Below are 19,863 nucleotides of genomic sequence, written 5' to 3' on the forward strand. Positions count from 1 at the left end.
AGGGAAAGCATGTAATGGAAATGTTATACATTTGAAGAAAGATATAGGTACTACAGAGTTTTATTTTGAAGACAAATGGAGAAGGGTTGAGACAGAAGGGTGAGGGAGGAAGTTCCAGAATGTGGGGACATGATGGCTGAAGTCTTGGTGCTGATGGTGGAGTGGAAGAGATGGAGTCCCACAGGCAAGTTCAAGTTTGCCAAGCAGAGAGGGCTGGCAGAAGAGTGAGCCTGGAGAGGATCAGAGAGGATAGAAAGTGCGAGGGCATGAAAGCAAGTGAGGATGAAGATGTTAAAGTCAATTTGCAGCGAGACTGCAGAGCCTGGTGAGGACTTGGTTAGTGTAGGTAAGAAATGAGTCAAGAGTTTTGGTTGAACTGATAATGGAAGCTCAGAGCAGGCTCACAGTTAATTTTTACCCTAGTCTTGCCTTTAGTCCACACATATGCATTTTCCAATAGGAGTCACTGTACCACAATATATCTCAGGCTGTATCCTCAATGTGAGGGATGAAGAAAGCTGAGAATTGAATCAAATGCCAAAGTTATAGAAGAATTATTATAATAATGGTTCAGTGAGTTGGAGAGAGAGGCCTGGAAGGGTAAGGAAGTCAGAGCCAGAAGCAAGGAGGCATTGGCCGGAACTGAGAGGATGGCTTTTGGTCTCGCTCATGTTTTGCTAATTAAAGTTGAGGATCATCCAGGACAGAGGTCTGACAGGCAGGCAGACTGAATATCATGTTTACCTAGAATTAGAGGTAGGAGTAGAAAGGTAGATTTGAATGTCATTTGCATAAATGTGGAAAAGGAGGGGATTGAGTTTACAGCCTGAGATATAGTTGAGCAGAGAATCTAGCAGCGTGAGGAGGGAACTGCGTGAGGTGGAACAAAGTGAGAATTCTGTTAAGGAATTTGGTGAGAGTGGGAATTCTTCAGCAAGAGAGCAAGGGAGAACTCTTTCATTCAGTAGAAGATTGAGGAGGGAGCAGAGCAGGAACAGAGCGAGAATTCTGTTAAGGAATTTGGTGAGAGTGGGAATTTGGTCCAAGTGGGGGAAGGAGGTGCAGGTGAGAACTTGTTTTGATCTCCTTATAAAGGAAAAACAGCACCAGCGAGAAAGCTCAGTGTGGAGCCTTTTCGATAAGATTCCACACAAAAGGCTATTAGCCAATGTGGAAGAGCATGTAGGTAAGCATGTAAGAGCATGTAGAGCAAGGAGGTAACCTTGTGACGTAGCTTGGTAATTGGTTGGGAGGCAGGAAATGGAGGTAGGAATCATTCTCTGATTGGTGGGACGTAACAAATGGTGTCCCCAGGGGTCTGTATTGGGACCCCAGCTATTTGCCATATATAAAATGACTTGGATGAAGGACTAGAAAGTTTTATATCCACGTTTGCAGATGACAATAAGCTCGGAGGCTCAGTAAGTTGCGTAGATGGAAAGTTATGAAGGGATTTAGACAGATTAAGTGAGTGGGCAAAGCTGTGGCAGATGGAGTTCATTGTTCAATGTAGGGAAGTGTGAGGTCATCCACCATGGACCACAAAAATATGAAGCAGAATATTTTCTTAATGAGGAGAAATTAAGAACTGTGGAGGAGCACAGAGATTTGGGTGTCCATATCCACAAATCACTAAAAACTAGTTCCGAGGTGCAAAAAATAATCAAAAGGGGAATAGAATGTTGGCCTTTATCTCAAAGGGCCTGGAATACAAAGAGGACAAAATGATGCTTCAGCTGTTTAGAGCATTAGTCAGACCCCATCTGGAGTACTGCGTTCAGTTTTGGGAACCACACCTCAGGAAAGATATATTGACCCTGGAGGTGTTGCAATGCAGTTTCACCAGAATGTTACCAGGCCTAAAAGGGTTAAGTTATGAGGAAAGGCTGTGTAAACTTGGATTGTATTCCCTTGAGTTTAGAAGGTTGAGGGGTGATTTGATTGAGGTGTTTAACATGATAAAGTGATTTGATAGGGTAGATACAGAGAAGCTATTTCCTCTGGTGGGGGAATCCAAAACAAGCGGCATAGTCTTAATATTAGAACCAAGTCATTTAAGAGTGAAATCAGGAAAAAAAATTCACTCAAAGGGTGGTAGAAATCTGGAATTCTCTCCCACAACAGGCCATGGATGCTGGATCCATCCACACCTTCAAGAGTGAGGTTGATCGATTTTTCGTAGGTCAGGGTATTAAGGCATATGGGGAGAAAGCGGGAAATTAGAATTGAAAGGATTAGTTGAGGTACAGATCAGCCATGATCTAATTAAATGGCAGAACAGACTCGAAGGTCTGAATGGCCTCCTCCTGTTCCTATGTATACTGAGGCATAGTGACTTCTGCTGTAAAATGCATATGTGTGGACTCAGGGCAAGACCAAGATGAGAATTAGCTGAGATCTTCTGCTCTGTCGCTTCCATTGCCAAATAACCTGCCAACATTCACTTACCAGGATCACATGAATAGAATTTTTTGGGGGGTCAGACAGGTGTCTAACACATGCAGAAACCCATCATGGGGTACTGCTTGAGTCTAACCAGCTAAAACTATAAAGCTTGCCATTGATATTGCTGTCTGGCAAGCTTTCCTGCTGCTTGTCCAGCTAGGACTACCCTGGCTGGACAATCCAGTTAGAGCTTTGGCTTGTAGGGTTAACAGGAGCTGAGTGGTATGATTCTCTGCCCCAGTGACTGGTCTGCCCTTCCAGGTCCTGTCAATGAGCCAGGATGGCTGTGCTATCACCAGCAGTGTCCTGGAATACTGCGGGACTGTCTGGCTCAGGAACCAGACAACCAAGAACAGTCACAGAGAACAGCTCAATTCTGACATTCCATTGCCAGGCATGTCACCTTGCAGCCCGTTCAGCTCCAAGAGACCCTGTTTGAAGAATAGAATAACTACTTGGTCAAAATATCAGACAGCAGACACTGCCTCTGGAACAGTACATATTATGAGTTAATGGCTAATGGGGCCTGATATTGCACATAGTCTTAGACTGTAAGATCACTTTCTCTTAGAATTTAAAATTGTGAAGAATTGGGAAATATTCTTAAATTCAGCCTTAATTTAGAAGCTGGTTTTCTGCAGTTATAGCATCAGGGTATTTATTGCATAGATATGTGATTTCTTGAAGGAAAAGTGCACATGAAAAACAGTGAAAGTTAACCCACACAAATTCTGTAGGTATCCTAGCCTTCAAGAGAAGTACTGTTTAAGATGTCAAAGGTGATGGCTTAACTGTCCTTTGCTAATTTTTATGTCTGTTCGTGCAATACATATTTAGATGGGAAGAATTGTAAACCTTGGAAAAAGTTACATATTTATAATAGTTTGGCAATATTTTGTGTTCATTAAGGTGAGATATGTCTTTGAGAATGGAGTAGTTTCCATATTTTCACTCAGTATCAATGGCAATGTAATATAAATTGTAATAGAAATTTACTTTTAGGATGAAAGAGGTATGACCTGAGAGCCAGTTACATAAAATCCAAATAGTTGTGGAGTAATGCTATCATAACAAGGCCTTAAGAAAACACAACAAAGCACTCCTAATGTGAATATTTCCAAAATGTTTCAAACAATAAAGAGAGAGATGCTGGGAATCCACATCAGCTGAAATACGTTAATGTTTCAGGCTTGACACTTCATCAGAGCAATGAGGATAGGAATAAGATAATTGCTCTGTGGTGGGCTCTGGTCTTTAATTATCTACCATCAGATAACTGGTAGTTAATTCTTAGTTGTTGCTGCAAGGGATTCTAGGACTGCCTTAGCATCTCATTGTTTTTCAAACTATTACAGCAAATTACCAGGGCTCAAAGCTAATTTTGAGTTGTGACAGCCCCTCTTGGGAAATGAGTGCAAATTGGTACTCTTGAAACTAGCCTTCTGGTGGTAACCATCTGTAATCCAGTCCCATTGACAAATATAGGGTCCTCCCACCTCCATCCCCCTTGCCCCCCCACCCCTCTTGAATCCAACCCCCAGCTCGGGTGTAAACTCTCAACTTTTCAGCGCTTTGGGAAGTTCTCCTGACATGAAAATTGCTATTTAAATGCAATTTGTTGCTATTGTTTATTCTTCTCCACTAATTAGTAAATGTACTAACCTTGGTGGTGAGAGTGTATTCTTTGCTTGTTGGTGAAGGCTGGAATAACCCCTGTAGTTGCTTCTTCATGTGTCTAAGAACTTATTATAAGTAAAATGCATATTATAGTACCTCGTGGCATGTGTCTTGTGAGAGAGCTAAGATTATATATCAAAAAGGTTGATTTTATGTATTATAGTATTAAATTGTATTAGAAAATGAAAAATTACATTGAAAATCACTTTACATAGATTTTGGACTTGTGAACCTTTAATGTTTTGTTTTTGTTTGAAACAATATTCTTGTCCTCTGGTTGTCAGATTTTAATATGATGATGCACTGAGAAAAACAGCTTTGTCTGAATATGATCAGCTGTTCTTCCCTGTTGCAATGGCACCATCTATTGGTTAAACCTTGAATACAAACCAACAACAACAACAAATTACATTTGTATAATAATAATCCTTGCATTTAATATTGCGCTTTATCATGTCTTTGAGATGTCTCAAACCCCTCACAGAATGTATTGTAAAGTGAATTGACTGTATATTTTGTGGGCGAAACGTGGCAGCCAATTGCACACAGGAGTGTCCCACATACAGTTGGGAATTGAAGTGATGAATTTATTATTTTTTTTTGAAGGAATTATTACCCCTGGAAAATCGATCTGCCAATCGACTGTCAACCAGGTTCCTACTTACTGCTAGGTGAACAGAGGCGTGTGGAGTAAGGAAACTTGCCTAACATTTCGTCCTGGTGGGAATCGAACCCAGGTCTCTCGCTTGCGAGGCGAGCTTTCGAACCGCGACTTTCATATCGGAAAGATGTCCAAAAGTGCTGACTAGGTTCTAATAAAGAATTTTACAGTTTGCAGAAAATTAAAAATTTTAAGTTAAAACTTAATGCATATTCTGAAATTGTAACCACGCTGTGGAATATCATAAATCAGAGTGTAATTTTTTTTAAAAAGTTGTTGAGATACACTTGGCTGTCTGGAGAATATTAATATGTGCAAAATGAACTTTTCATCACTTTGAGAACTCCAAGTTAAAGAAACCGTAGTATGAATAGCTGTAAAATAAAACCTCTGCCACGCATTACCCAAGGAAGTACCTGAATGGTTCACAAACAGAGAAAGGAAAGAGGTTGGCCACTAGAGGACTCTTGTACAGCTTCTCCCAGCCTACAATTGATGGCTTGTCTGCCTGTAATTCACCAAGTAGCAGCTGGTAAGGCCGTTCTGTAGAATTGTGGACAATTTCACAAATTCAGCCTCAACTTGGAAGGCTTTTTTGTACAGTTGAATTCTTCAAAGAAGCCAGCTTCAAAACACAAGATTGGAACTTAGATTTTAAATTAAAAATGAACTTACAGACTTCACAGCGTATACTGTAAAGTGAATTGACTCTATAATGTTTTGAACCTGTGAAAGTATGACTCAGCCCATCATTCTGCTGGGTAATGTGTGAAGTGCACATTAAATGCGTTGTTACATGTTTCTGATTTACATATCAAGATGACAAGACCTGTTATTGATATATCAGGAAGTGTTGTTCTGGGTTTACTTTCTCAATCCCATTTAGAACATTGTATGCCCCTATAAGGTCCTCTCTCAGCCTTACCTTATCTAATTGCTGCTCATTAATGATTATAATCACACTAGGGAAGATTCTCATTGCTCTACATTCATTGCCTCCAGACCTGGGAAATACCCTTATGTTGCAGCAAGCAGCCTTGTATGCCGGTGTGGCCTGTACAGCTCCAGGAATCTGGTTTGGCAATAACAGTAGTCAAAGTATAATCCCGTGGGTTGTTTTTTATTGCTGTCTCACTATTTTGATATGGAGAGCAATGAGTCAGCCACTTCCCCTAGGTTCCTTTCAGCTTCCTGAGTTGTCCTGACTCATGCCACTCAGCTTACATTTTCCCTCCAACACCTTGTATATCACCTTTATATAGTTTGGAGGGACAGCTCCCATCCAAGGTTTCCAAAGCACAGAAGTGACTGAGAACAACCACCTTTTTCTAGTAATGACTTAGTTTTCTGCCTTGTTTTATTCTTTTGTGTACCTGAGTATATTAACTAATGTATCATATTTGCCATATCATTGATGGGTGTATTAAGATTGTTCTCCAAAAACATTTGCAACTCGTGTGGCCGTGAAACTGACCAACCAATTTTTTACTTCTGACATTCGGGCAACCTTTTCCTCTCCCACTGATTACTGACACAATAATACAGTGCTCATCTGGTCTGGTTTCTTAATAACTTAATACCCCTTTGGATGGTCTCTAGGCCTGGGATTCTTTTCAACAATCTAAAGATTCACAAGGAATGTACAGCATGGAAACAGGACACTCAGGTACAATCAGTCTGTGACAATATTTATATTCCACACAAGCATTCACCCATTCCTTATTTGCTACAATTTCCCTTTTTTTCCTCGCTCCCTCATGAAGGTCTAGCTTCCTCTTGAATGTATTTACATTGTCTGATTCTACCACAGCTTCAGGCAACGAGTTTCACAATCTCACTACTCTCTGCGTCAAGTAATCGCTAATTTACACCTGTGTCACTTGGTTACAGACTTCCCAACCTGTGGAAATAGCCTATTCATATTAACCTTATCAACCCTTTTATGTTTAAAATCCTCTAATAGTTCTCCCCTGAAACATCTCTAGCAAAAAAAAAGGCCCGAGCTATCCTATCTATCCTTAAACCTAAGCAGTACTATTTCCCTCTGTATGCTTTGCAATGGTTGTCTTATTAACACCATTAAATAAATACACTTCCCATCTTAACATCAGGCTTTTAAAATAAATTCTAACTATGAACTTCGGCTTTTATTTCGAGTCCCATCTGGGGTTCAGAGATGTGGCCAGCAGTGGATCTAACCACTCTGTTTAGCCTGGGACAAAAGGTGTGGCCAGAATAGACCAGCTTATTCTGTTTAAGATGAGTGGTCGATACCGTGGACCACTCTATCCTTTTCCACTGCCTCTCTTCTCACTTCAACTTTCAAGGTTCTGTCCTTGAATGGTTCAGGTCTTATCTCTCACACTGTCTCCAATTTGTCTCTGCTAACAATTTCTCTTCCAGCCCCCGCACAGCCTCAGGGCTCTGTCTTCAGTCACCTCCTCTTTAACCTCTACATGCTCCCCCTTGGTATCATCATCTGCAGACATGGGGTCAATTTCCACATGTACAACAACAAGATTCCATTTTTTTTTTTTCCATTTATAATGTGCTGTGCTGACTCCCAATCCCTCAGAGGATAGAATTCAAAATCCTCATCCTCACTTTCAAGGCCCTCCTTGGCCTTGGCCCCACCTACATCTCTGACCTCCTGACCCCCATCAACCTGTCCGCTCCCTCCGCTCAGCAGGCTTTGGTCTGCTCTAGATCTCCCTCCTGACCTACCCTACCATCGGCGGCCGGGCTTTCAGTCTCTCTGCCCCCACTCTTTGGAACTCCACCTCACAATCCCTTTGCCTTGCTCCCTCTCTTGCCTCCTTCAAGGCACGACTCAAGTCCTTCCTTTATGACTTTGCCTTCAGCCACCCTCCTAACCCCTCTGCCCTCCCTCATCCCAACTCTGCCCCCAAGCTCGAGTCCTGATCCCTGACTGTTCAGTGCCTTGGGATGACCTTCCGATGTGAAAGGCACTTTACAAATGTAATTTTGTTATTGTTATTTAGCCAAAATATAAAGTCAGGAACCCGAGAACAGAGGAACCAAAGTCACTTGTTTCTATGCTTAACAACTCAATCAATCACTAAGGCAAAAAGATATGTAGTTCGCATTAATTTAATAAACTGGGTTACAATAGCCAGGGAATATTATGCTTTTATGCTCACGTGTAGTACATCACCATGGTGACAATATTGATGTTCATAGGCAGCATACAAATTTCTTTTGGTTTGAGAATGCTGATAATAGCTGTGTTGAATCTGTTACAACTGCTCAGTTATACTTCTTTATATCATGGTTACTTACTTCAGGCTAATCAGTGCATATCAGCACTTTTTCACCCACCTGATTATTTTCATCAACTTGGGTCAACTTATTAAACTACAAATCCATGAAACAACAATGAATTCACGACACAATAGACTACAGCTGCAATACAAATTCCCCTCTTCTTTCTCAGCCAATTTAATAATAATAATCCTTGCATTTGATATAGCACATTATCAAGTCTTCAAGACATCTCAAAGTGCTTCACAGAATATACTGTGAAGTGAATTAACTGTATATTGTGTAGGCAAAACCGGCAGCCAATTGAGAACAGCAGTGTCCCACAAACAGTCGTGGTTTGAGTGACCAAATTATTATTATTATTTTTGACAGGATTATTACTCTTGGAAAAGCGATATGCCAGTCGACTAACAACAGGGTTCCTACTTACTGCTAGGTGTGTGGAGTAAGGAAACTTGCCTAAGGTTTCGTCCCACCCAGGAATTAAAACCTTCACTTAATCAAAACAACATTTTACGATTGATTTTTAATGATTTATAATTTAACTTCATAATACAATACGCAGCACATTGATGTCTTCTCATACCATTTTGTCTAGTGTTATTCAGGCTACCCCATGACACATGTTACGCTTATAATACAATATTTTGTAACCAGGATTGTAGTTCTGCAAATCATCTCAAACCCTAATATTGAGCATAAGCAACCTTCACTTAATCAAAGTAGCATTGTATAATCATTTTTTTAATTGTGCATGTCAGATCGACACCAGCTAACAAGCATAAACATACTTAACTAAAACATTTTTAATAATTCACTTCAAATCCGATCACACACATTTGCAATGAGAAGTGCTTTTTTCCCGGTGTCATGGCCAACAATCGTGCAAGCAAAATTGGTTATTCACTACATTGGCTGTTTATGGGACATTGCTGTGCTTAAATTGCCTACTGCATTCACCTACAAAATATACTCTCACTACATTTTACATTTAAGATATCATCCCAATATTCCAAAAATGACCATTATTATTTGATTATTAAAAGTTTAGGAAAATCAGTCACAATTAAAGCAAATTGTAATAATACCCCCAAAATAGAATTATTATTATGTTTACTGTCACAATCTAAACTTCTTAAAACTGTGGTGTTTTATCAAAAGATTAAGGCTTCCTCATCTCATCATTATTAGTCATGCTGATGTTTTCCATTGTGCCGACACAGGATTAAATTGTGTGAAGTTGAACTGCAGCAGTAGGTCTAAATTAGCACTAATTCTATTTGATACATGATCTGGAACAATAGGGGTGAAAAACTGTCATGTCTCATTACATACATCTCTCTGATGCTTCTCCTCTAATGGTGCAGGTAAGTTTAGCCAGTGAGCAAGTTGTACTATATAGTATATGTTCAATCTTGCTGAGTGTGTGAGGCTCAGATAGAATAGCAGTTTGTACTCAGCACCCTGGGCTGGTTAGTGGAAAAACAAATCTGCCAGAGACTTCAGACCTGATCACCACCAACTGACCCATGATAGAGGCGAACATGTCTGGTTAATGTGTGATCTTCTCCACAGTTGAATAGCCTGCCATGTTGACATTAGCTGTCAAAGCTCACATATCTACTCATAGCCATTTTTCAACTCTATCAGAAGGAAATTGACACCAGTGTAACAATTTGAAATTTAAAAGGGGGAAATGAAAAGGAGAGGAGGGGAGAATTGTTGTGAAAACTCATGGGTGACAAAATAGCAAAGAAATCCAGGATTCTCTAAATAATAGAAACAATTCAGATTTACTCCACAATTGTACAATACTATATTCTATGCTCATGTGGCAAGCTTTTTAAGAACACGTACCCGATTGATAACTGGTAGCAAGTCCACTCAAACTAATCGTTTGAGTTCTATTCCAATGTTGTGACTAATATCTGAGCCAGGAAGGGCACCTAACAGAGATTGACAGTTATGATAATGCATAGGTCATTTTGACCTTATTTGTATTTTTTTCCCCCAAAAATAGTATTTTTTTAAAAAAAGTGCAGTAATGGCGTATTTTGTAGGTGACACAGAGCGGCAAATTTGCACACGGCACTGTCCCACAAACAGCCATGAAGTGAATAACCAATTTTATTTGGGAGTTTGTTGGTGAGGACATCAGGAGAAATTCCCCTCTCTTTTTGAACATGGCAATAGGATCTTGAATATCCACCCAAAATGACAGTCATTTCATTTCCCCTTTGTCTAACATCTCATCTGATGGACAGCACCTCCAACAATGCAGCATGTCGCTATTGGAGTGCCAGTGTAGACTTGTGAGTTCAAAGTTCGGATGTGCAACTCAAACCAATAACCTTTTTGACTCAGAGGCAAAAATACTATCAACCCTGAGCTAGGCTGACTTCTTGAATTTGAACTGTATAAATAGGAATACTTTTACTCAATTGGTAAATTAATCAGAATTTTTAAGGAGATGTGTTAAGTTACTTTTTCATCATCTTTTTGCTTTACTTTGAGGTATTTTTCCCCATGTCCTTTCCCCAACAGGCTCCGCAAGTCTATTAGCCCCATCCTCGCTCAGCTCCACTGGCTCCCCACTCCCAAGTGGATCAAATTCAAGGTCCTGATTCTCATCTTTAAATCCCTCCATGGTCTGCCTCACCCTACCCCTGTGACCTTCTTCAACCCTACTGACACAACCGTTCTCTTCGCTCAGGAAACATTGGCCTTTATGTAACCACCCCTCCCCTTATTCACCCAAACATCAGCGGTCAGCTTTGAGCCATTCTGCCCCACTCTTTGAAAGTACATTGCAGAATCCCTCCAACTCCCTTCCTCCCTCTCCTTGACATGCTGATCTCAAGATGTAGCTCCTTGATCACATTTAGTGTAATATTTCCCCTTCCTCACCCCCATCCTGGATGCCCAGCCAGCAGTGTTAATTGCTTTAAGACGCCCTCCTGATGTGAAAGGTGACATATTAGTGTAACTTGTAACAACAACAACTGGGATTTATATAGCGCCATCCACACCGGACGGCGTCTCAGAGCACTTCACAATAACGGATCCCGGGGCCGAGCCCGGGGGAGGGGGAGGAAGGTGACCAAAGGCGCGGTCGAAAAAAAAGGTCTTCAGCCGAGACCTGAAAATAGGAAGAGAAGGGGCGAGACGAAGGGAGTGAGGAAGGGAGTTTCAGAGCCTCGGGACGTAGTGGCGGAAGGCATGGCTGCCGATGGTGGAGTGGAGGATTCGGGGGACAAGGAGGAGGCCAGACCCAGTGGAACAAAGGCAACGTCACTGCTTTGAGGAGAGAGTAGGTCAGAGAGGTAGGGGGTTGCAGAGGAGTGGAGGGATTGTATTGTCCACTTCCCACAGATCCACAGACCATTTTAACAGGGTTTCCCAAAAAGTTTTATTACAATAATCTGCATGAATAAATAAATGAGAGAATACATGTTTGTTTTGTGTCTTCTTTGGCAGCTAAAGGTTTCTATCAAACCGTTAATAGACCATGTTGATTTTTATGTACAATTTTCAAACCCTATTAAACATTGCTTTGAGGCATCAGCATGTTTTATGTGTTTTCTCAAAGGCTGAAAGTGATACAAAAATAATCGACATCTGGTCCATGCAGTAGACAAACATTACTGACTGATTATTGAAAGGTGCTTAACTCAGGCATCAAATGTTTTTTTGGTTTCTATGTGTAATAGTTTTACTGGAACAAAGATGTGAACAAAATGTTTAAATCATTTCCTGTACTGTGTGATTACTCGCATTCTTTCATAAACAATTGATTTCAAAGATCACAAGAGAGATGTAAGGATGTAAAAGGTCCTTTGGTCTCTTTGATCGTATCCTCTCAAAATAACAAGTCTAGCCTCTTACCATTACAGCATTCAGTTATTTTTTAAATGAGTTCAGTATCATCAATTTTTCTTGGTAACCGTTTCCATCTGTTAATCACACTCTTTGTAAAAAAAAGTATTTTCTAGTATTTGGTTAAACATGAACATTATTTCGAATATTTGAAAGTATTGTTTCCAGGTTGTTATCAGCATCCCATTGAACATCTTATGTACCATTGTAAGCACTCCGACATGCTACTTGTGTGAAGGGCGCTATAGAAATATATGTTGTTATTGTTATTGTAAGATCCTGTGAATTTTCGAAGCTGCAGATCCTAATCTAGTTTTTCCTAATCATCCCTCAAACATTGTGGATTAGTCTTGTTGCATTCCTTTATCTGTGGGACCTAAGTAGCCCATTATGTCACGACGACCAGAAATGTACTCCAAGTGCGGTATGATGTCAGGATATGAGCTCAACTGATTTGGCACTGCAGCTCCACATCCTGTTTGACTTGTTTATGGCTGCCTCACACACTGTTTGGCGATTCAGTCATTCACTGTAAGCTGTTTATCATAGCTGGATTGCAGGATAAACATTGTTCTTTGAGGCATATCATGATTGATACAGTATTGCCATTTATTTTTATAGCCACTAAATTGTAATCTTCCTCCCTGGCTGGCAGCTTCACTTTCTGCTCACAGTCACGGCAGCCAGATGTAGATCGAATGTGACGGGTGGGAGGATGGGCAGGATAATTCCTTGGTCTGGGGTAGATCTCTCTACATTGTTCTCTCTAATGTGGTAGTTGTAGGCGTGGTTGTTCCTCTTGATCAGTCAATCAGTTGCGATTCTCAAGGTAGTAAATTGCGGGCACATTTTCTTCTTCCACCCTAAGTTATTTGGATGCACGAGTGTTGTTCTCTGATCTCCTCTGTAATTACAAGCTGCCCACTGCTATAGCTTCATGCCTTTGGAATTCCAGACAGGTCATTTCCCTGCCGAAACTGGGCTTGTTTTCCAAAGAAGCTGCCTGTCAGAAATCTTGCACAGAAACTGCATGCATTGCTTAGCGAGAACCATCTGAGTAACTATTTAAAAAAAAGCATATCTTTACCTACACCAGTAAACATGCAAGTTTAGTAACCACAATACACATGCACACAGTAACTGGATAAATGAGACCCCTTGCTTGCCTTAACAGGGCAGTGGTTAAGTCTTACATTTCAGCCTTAACTTTCACTGAGTATTACCAGATGATCAGACCATCATCTAAGACCACTATTATCTTAGTTTTTACAGTAATGGCAAGTGCCTGCTGAATACTCAAGGTCACAACTTAGTTCTGCTTCTCTCTGGTTTATTGGTCAGAATGTGGTTCATAAGTGAAACATTTATTATTAATAATAATAATCCTGACATTCGATATAGCACCTTTCATGTCAGAATGATGCCTCAAAGCTCTTCACAGGATACATTGTAAAGTGTGGTGACTTTTGTATTTGGGCAAACGTGGCAACCAATTTGTGCAGAGAAATGAGCCACAAACAGCCATGAAGTGAGTGACCAATTTTATTTGGGGGATTGTTAGCTAGGACAACGGGTATAACTTCCCTCCCTATCTGAGAGAATAAAGATCACTGAAAAAATATAGAAACTGCACAAGGTAGCGAAGAGTTAAAAAAAGGGATGCAAAGAGCTGGCACCAAAAGAAACAAAAACAATAGAAGCAATATCATATATTTAAACTGAAGTGTAGTATGGTAGTGTTTTGACATACCAAAGTGCTATGCTATTGTAGAATATAGAATTTGCTCACAATTCCCCAGGCGGTAAACTCCCAATCTTGGCTGAAACATCAGAGGAGGATGCTGAGTAATGGCCTTAGGAGAGGGAGGGAAATAAGAAGGCTAGCAACTCCTGCTGTTCTCACAGTCTGTTACAGAACAATCTTAGCAGGAGAAAAAACCTTTCTTGCCAACAAGGAAAACTACACACTTACAAAATGGTGTGAAGTACTTTGAGATATCTCAATGACGTGATAAGGCGCTATATCAAATGCAGGGATGATCTGTTCTGACTTTCTGTCTGTCCAAACCACATGAACAATAGATAATGAAGAATAATGATTAGCAAATTGCGGCAAAGTATGTCTGCTGAAAGTCCGAGCATTATTACGTTCAATAAAATGGATTTCTTGTGCAATTTCCGAGCAGTGAGATCTGATCATTCCAGTAAACAGAGAAAGATGTTCTCTGTAACTAAATACTACATTGTTTCCTACCTAACCTGTACAGTGTGTACTAAGGTATTCAAACTATTGTACTTGTGTTCAGCCCAGCACAGTTGTAAGGACATTTTCAGAATTTTTGGATTGTAAAGCTAAGGCTTTTATTTCATGAGCTCACCAAATAGAACCATTGTATTCTAGCATCAAAAGTGTAACAACAACAATTTATATAGTGTGTTTCACATTGAAAGAGTCTTAAACTGCTTCACACAGCTGACTGTATGTCCAATCTGGGGGGTGGGGGCGGGAAGTGGAGGGGGGGGAGAAGGGGAGCTCAAGAGGCGGGGAGCAAAGAAATATGTTTTAATATGGGTTAAGGCAAAGGGATTGCAGATGGAGTTCCAGAGAGCAGGGGCACAATGGCTGAAGGCTCATCCTTCGATAAAAATAATAATTCTCCTTGTATTTGCTATAGCACCATTCACATCAGAAGGAAGTCTCAAATCGCCTCACAGAATTTCACTGTGAAGTATAATAACTGCACATCTTGCAGGCGACCTTAAAATTAACCTCACTCATTTCAAACTCAGTGCAAGAGCTCTGAAACCCTGCCCCACATGAAGGCGCTGTATAAATGCAAGTTGTTGTTGTAATGTAATTCTACTTTATTACTTCCTGACTTTTTATTAACCAGGCTGGAATTGAAGGTGAGCTTATTTATGTTGACACTTGCTAAAAGTGATCAAATTTTTATCTATTGCCGAGTTGGGTGCTGGTGGTTTATTTAAGTTGGTTAGTGTAGGTGGGACATCCTCCCGTCGTGCAAGGTGCTATACAAATGTAAATTGTTGTATAGGTGGTTTGGTTAGATGTATCAATAAACACTTGTATAACTGGTTTTCCACAATTCCTTTGTTAAAGGTGCATTATTATTTACATATAATATAATGCCTATATAATGTCAAAATATCACAAAGAGCTTTGCAGAGTTGCAGAGGTTTATTTAAAGTGTCTTTGTAAGTGAATGTGACAAACAATTTATATGCAGCAATGTACAACAAAAAGCCAAGAAGCAAATGACTAATTTATTCTTGCTTGCACAACAGAAGAAACTTCCTTATCATTTTGAATAGCGTCATGAGGACTTGACGTGCACTTGAACAAACAAATGGGACCTTGTGTTAAGGTTTTATCTGAAGAACGGATCTCCAACAATACACTGCTTCCCAGCATTGCACTGTAGACTATAAATTCAAAATCTTTACATGGACCTTAAGACCCTTTGACTCAGAGGTAGTAGCTCGTCAAATCTTAAAATTAGAAACATAGCAAATGCATAATGTACACAACTGTAAAGTGTGCAGAAAACACCTCAGGATTAGTAATCTGAGCTCTCTGCGGGGAATCAACACCTGCTTTTTTTCCAATTTTCATCACAAAATCACAACATTAGTTTGGTTTAAACATAGTTGTTCCCATATTCAAGAAAGGTAATAGAACCATGTCTGATAACTACAAACCCATTAGATTGAGCTCAATAATTGGAACAAATATCCAATAATTATATCCAATCACAAGATTGGTTTGGATAAAGAAAGCCTTTCAGCCCATCTGACCTGACTCCTCCGGAATACCTACCTACTGTCTGTCCTCTTCACAGCTTCAGGCTATTTTCTTTTATGAGTCCAGTGTCCCGGCCTCAAACACATTTCCTGGCAACCTATTCCAGTTGTTAGCCAGACCTCTTTTTACTCTCAACTGATAAATTATCCTTGAGTAATACCTCCCAGTCTATGTCTCTTAGCACAGCCTTCACACCCTTGAAGTTTTCCAACCTGACGTTGCACACTAGCTTTGTTACATGCTTGTGCTGTTCCCCAAGTCAAACTGAATGTTATTGAGGCACTTTCTTAATATGTGATCTTTCCTTTACAACTATCTGCAACTCCCTCATTAGACATCTGACAAGTACAGGTTTGAGGCAAGCAGGGTCTCCTTGAAGTTGAGTTTGTTCCAAGATGGCATGCCACACAAAGGAGTATCAGAATCGAGCCATTTCTCTGTGGCCATCTCAGTAGTCCACTATCTAAGTCTGACAGGTCTGTAGTACTCCAGCATACTATTATGACAGACCAGCCAGCTTGCTTCAGCAGCGGGATTTGGAGGAGCAGGCTGCTCACTGAATGAAATTGGTTATTTGTTTCATGGCTGTTTGTGGGACACTGCTGTGTGCAAATGGGCTGCCATGTTTGCCCAAAGAAATGCACAAAAATACATTTTGCAGTAAATCCCCTGAAGTGCTTTGAGAAATTCTCCCAAAGTGAAAGATGCTGTACCAAATGCAAGGATTATTATTTTACTAGCTCCTTCTCTCCCAGCAGAGTGACTTCAATATTTTCATTCTGACCTTCCAATTTCTTTATCCTCTTGTCCTACCCTACAAATGCAATCTCCTCCAGCACCATTCTCCTTCCACTTCTGAAATTTGTGTCTACTATTCATTCCTTGCCACTCTTCTTCAATTCACTGGTGACCATAAATTCAAGCAATATAGCCCTAGTGCTTCTCTCTTCCAAAATCCCTGGCTTTGTGCCCTCTCTCCATGTCTTCAAAACCTTCCCCCCAAATCTCTTTGACTGCTTTCGGTCAACATGCCCATTATTTCCTACCCAAACTCTGTTTCCATCCTGTTTGATAATCTGCATCTTCTTTACAAAATGTTTCAAGACATCATCCCACACTGTTCTTGTATGATATTCCTTGAACCCCTTTGAAGAGATTATCACTTTCCAACCATTTACCACTTTCTGTTGCATTTAATTGATTCCACGGCTGTTTATTAATATTTATTTTACTAATTGGAAATCAACACAGTGATTAATGGTAATCAGCCAAGGCACAGAACACATACCATATATTCACGGATGAATATAATTAACCAAGGGAACAAGCAGCATTGTAAATGTGTAAACTAAACACAAAATACTTCAGATGCTAGAAATCTGAAACAAAAACAGAAGTCGCTGGGAACATTCAGCAGGTCAGGCAGCATCTATGGAGAAAGGAAAGTGAGTCAACATTTCGGGTCCATGACCCTTCGTCAGAATGGAATACATTGTAAATGTATTACTGGCTTTTATGTGTCTTTCATACTCAGAACATAAATCAAGGATGGAGATAATGATTTTTAGCTCACTTCCAATGGTCAATTTACAAGTGGCCCTGACATGGACTCTCCATGATTTATTATAGTCTACTCAAAAACTGCATAGTTACAGAAATAGATCTTCATTAGCTCTTTAGCTGCATAGATGAATGAAAGTCCAACACAAGAACTGATAAAAAGAAATATTGCAGAATCGGTCCTAAAATCATGCCAATTCACCAGCAAGTGAATGTGGAGTCCTATAGCTCAGTGGTTAGAACATTTGTCTTGCAAGCGAGAGACCTGGGTTTGATTCCCGGCAGGATGAAACTTGGGCAAGTTTCCCTACTCCACATGCATGATAATAATCCCTCAAAAAAAAAAAAAATTGGTCACTTCTGAGTTTCACCCACAAATATACAGTCAATTCACTTTACAGTACATTCTGTGAAGCACTTTGAGACGTCCAGAAGACGTGAAAAGCACGATATCAAATGCAAAGATTATTATTATTATTAAGTGTCCAGTTTAAACCAACATTTAAACAATAAACATATGTGCTCGATGAAGCGGTTCCATTAGAAGAGGTAGTGAAAAGTGTGTGCTTCTTGATAATTCCCTGACAGTTTTCTGTCAATGAGAAGTTGTTGTCAGCAAAGCAAACTATATGCTAGATTGCATCTCAAGAGCATTTGACCAGAATGTAAAGGTTATTGTGAGGCCAAGTTTGAAATTGAGTATAGGGGAAAATATGTAGTTTTCCTTAAATTAACATCAGACCAGCTTAACTTTAATAAATTATTTAAAAATTGTGTAGATTTTACCCCACTGAGCAGATTTGACACCCAAGCATCCATATAAAGTTGAAACATTGGAGAGGGATCAGACTCAAGGGAATTAAGGGATTGTTTGAGGACTAATGTTGCAAGGAGAGGTTCACAGAACTAAGTTGTTATAATGGAAGAAAAGAAGATTGAGGGGATGCGATCCAGACCTCTTTCAACTGCTGAGAGTGGTAGGTGATGTAAGTAAGTGTAATTAAGAAAATAACTAAACATTTGTTTTGACTTATTGGAGCACATAAAGAAATGCAGTCTGAAATGATAAAGATTCAATGTGACACAATGATTTCCAAACTGCTGGAAATGGGGAGTGGGGGAAGAGAGCCTGCTGCCCATAGAGTGAACTCAGGGTTTAATATCTGTGAGGATCTTTAAAGTGTTTTTTTTTACTGATTTGCATCTTAACTACTTAGATTTTTGGGTGAAAGTTGGTTGCTTAAAAAAATAAGTTTCTCCAAACCTCTGCTGAAGTTTCTGACTTGTGTTCACATTTTTCAGCTTAGAAATGCACAGGGGTCAGAATCCTGTCGATTGACACACAAATCACATGCTCAAGTGTTGGCCTCTGAACCCTTTGATAGTGTGCAGATAGCCTCATTGGAATACTGTATGTATATAACCTGCTTTGTGACCTATTCATATAGCTGTAGAAGAACTGGTGCCTGAATTTTTACCTGGTGCTGGAATTGCTTGTACTTATTCCAGCAATTTGAGAGTGAAGTACCTGTATGGAGTTTGTGCTGAGAAAAATATTACCGTGTTTTAGACCAAGATAGACCCTGACAAAAAAAAACAAATATATCCTGGATTTTTATTTTGTGAATAAAACTTGACTTTAATGGACCTTAAAAATTAGAGGTGTTAGGATGGATAACTCTTTTAGTTAGGAAATTTTAGCTCCAATACCTTTTAGATCAGAGAATATTTATACAGAATATTTACAACAAGGTTGGGGTGAAGTCTGTAATAGTCTGTAACCTTGTGTGGTTTATTTGAAAGAGTGGTTTCAATGAACTAAATAGCCTTTTCCTTTTCCATTTGTTATATAACTGGTCTGTGTTGGAACGCATTATGTTATTCTCACTGTACATAGTGTATGATACTGGATATTGTACTGGGAATCCGATCGCAGATCTCTTCTATACTTATCTGAACCTCATAACAGTATGTTGTTTAATGAGCTAATGCTAAAAATGTCAATGAACACACCATCAGAGTTACTTGTTCAGTGATTATCAATAGAAATATATTCTTATCTTATCACAAACTTTTAAATGAAACCATTGCAAAATCAGGGTAGAATTTCAATAAGGAGTGGCATTGGAGTCATACAATTGATGTCTGTGTGGTATTTCTGCCTGCAAAATAACTCAGTTGACCCGTTAAACTGGTTTGAACAGGTAAACACATGTAGATCAATGGGCATGTGAAGCAAATTAATTTAAATAATCTCTGAGCTAAGACAGTGAGAGTTGGCAGGGTGAATGTACCGCGGGGACAATAATAACTATGCCTGGTCTTACTCTCAACTGACATCCTATATATGCAATTTCCAGCAAATATCAATAAAAGAAAGAACTTTCATTTTAAAGATGTCTCAGTTGGTAGAAACAACAACGACAACTTGCATTTATAGAGCGCCCTGCATAAGCGGTAGCATCTCTCAGTGCTTAACAGTGGTGGAACTTGACACTGAGCTGGAAGAGGGGGGAGACATAGTCAAAGAGGAAGATCT

This window comes from Callorhinchus milii, unplaced genomic scaffold (genome assembly GCF_018977255.1).
Source record: "Callorhinchus milii isolate IMCB2004 unplaced genomic scaffold, IMCB_Cmil_1.0 Scaffold3, whole genome shotgun sequence".
NCBI lineage: Eukaryota > Metazoa > Chordata > Chondrichthyes > Chimaeriformes > Callorhinchidae > Callorhinchus > Callorhinchus milii.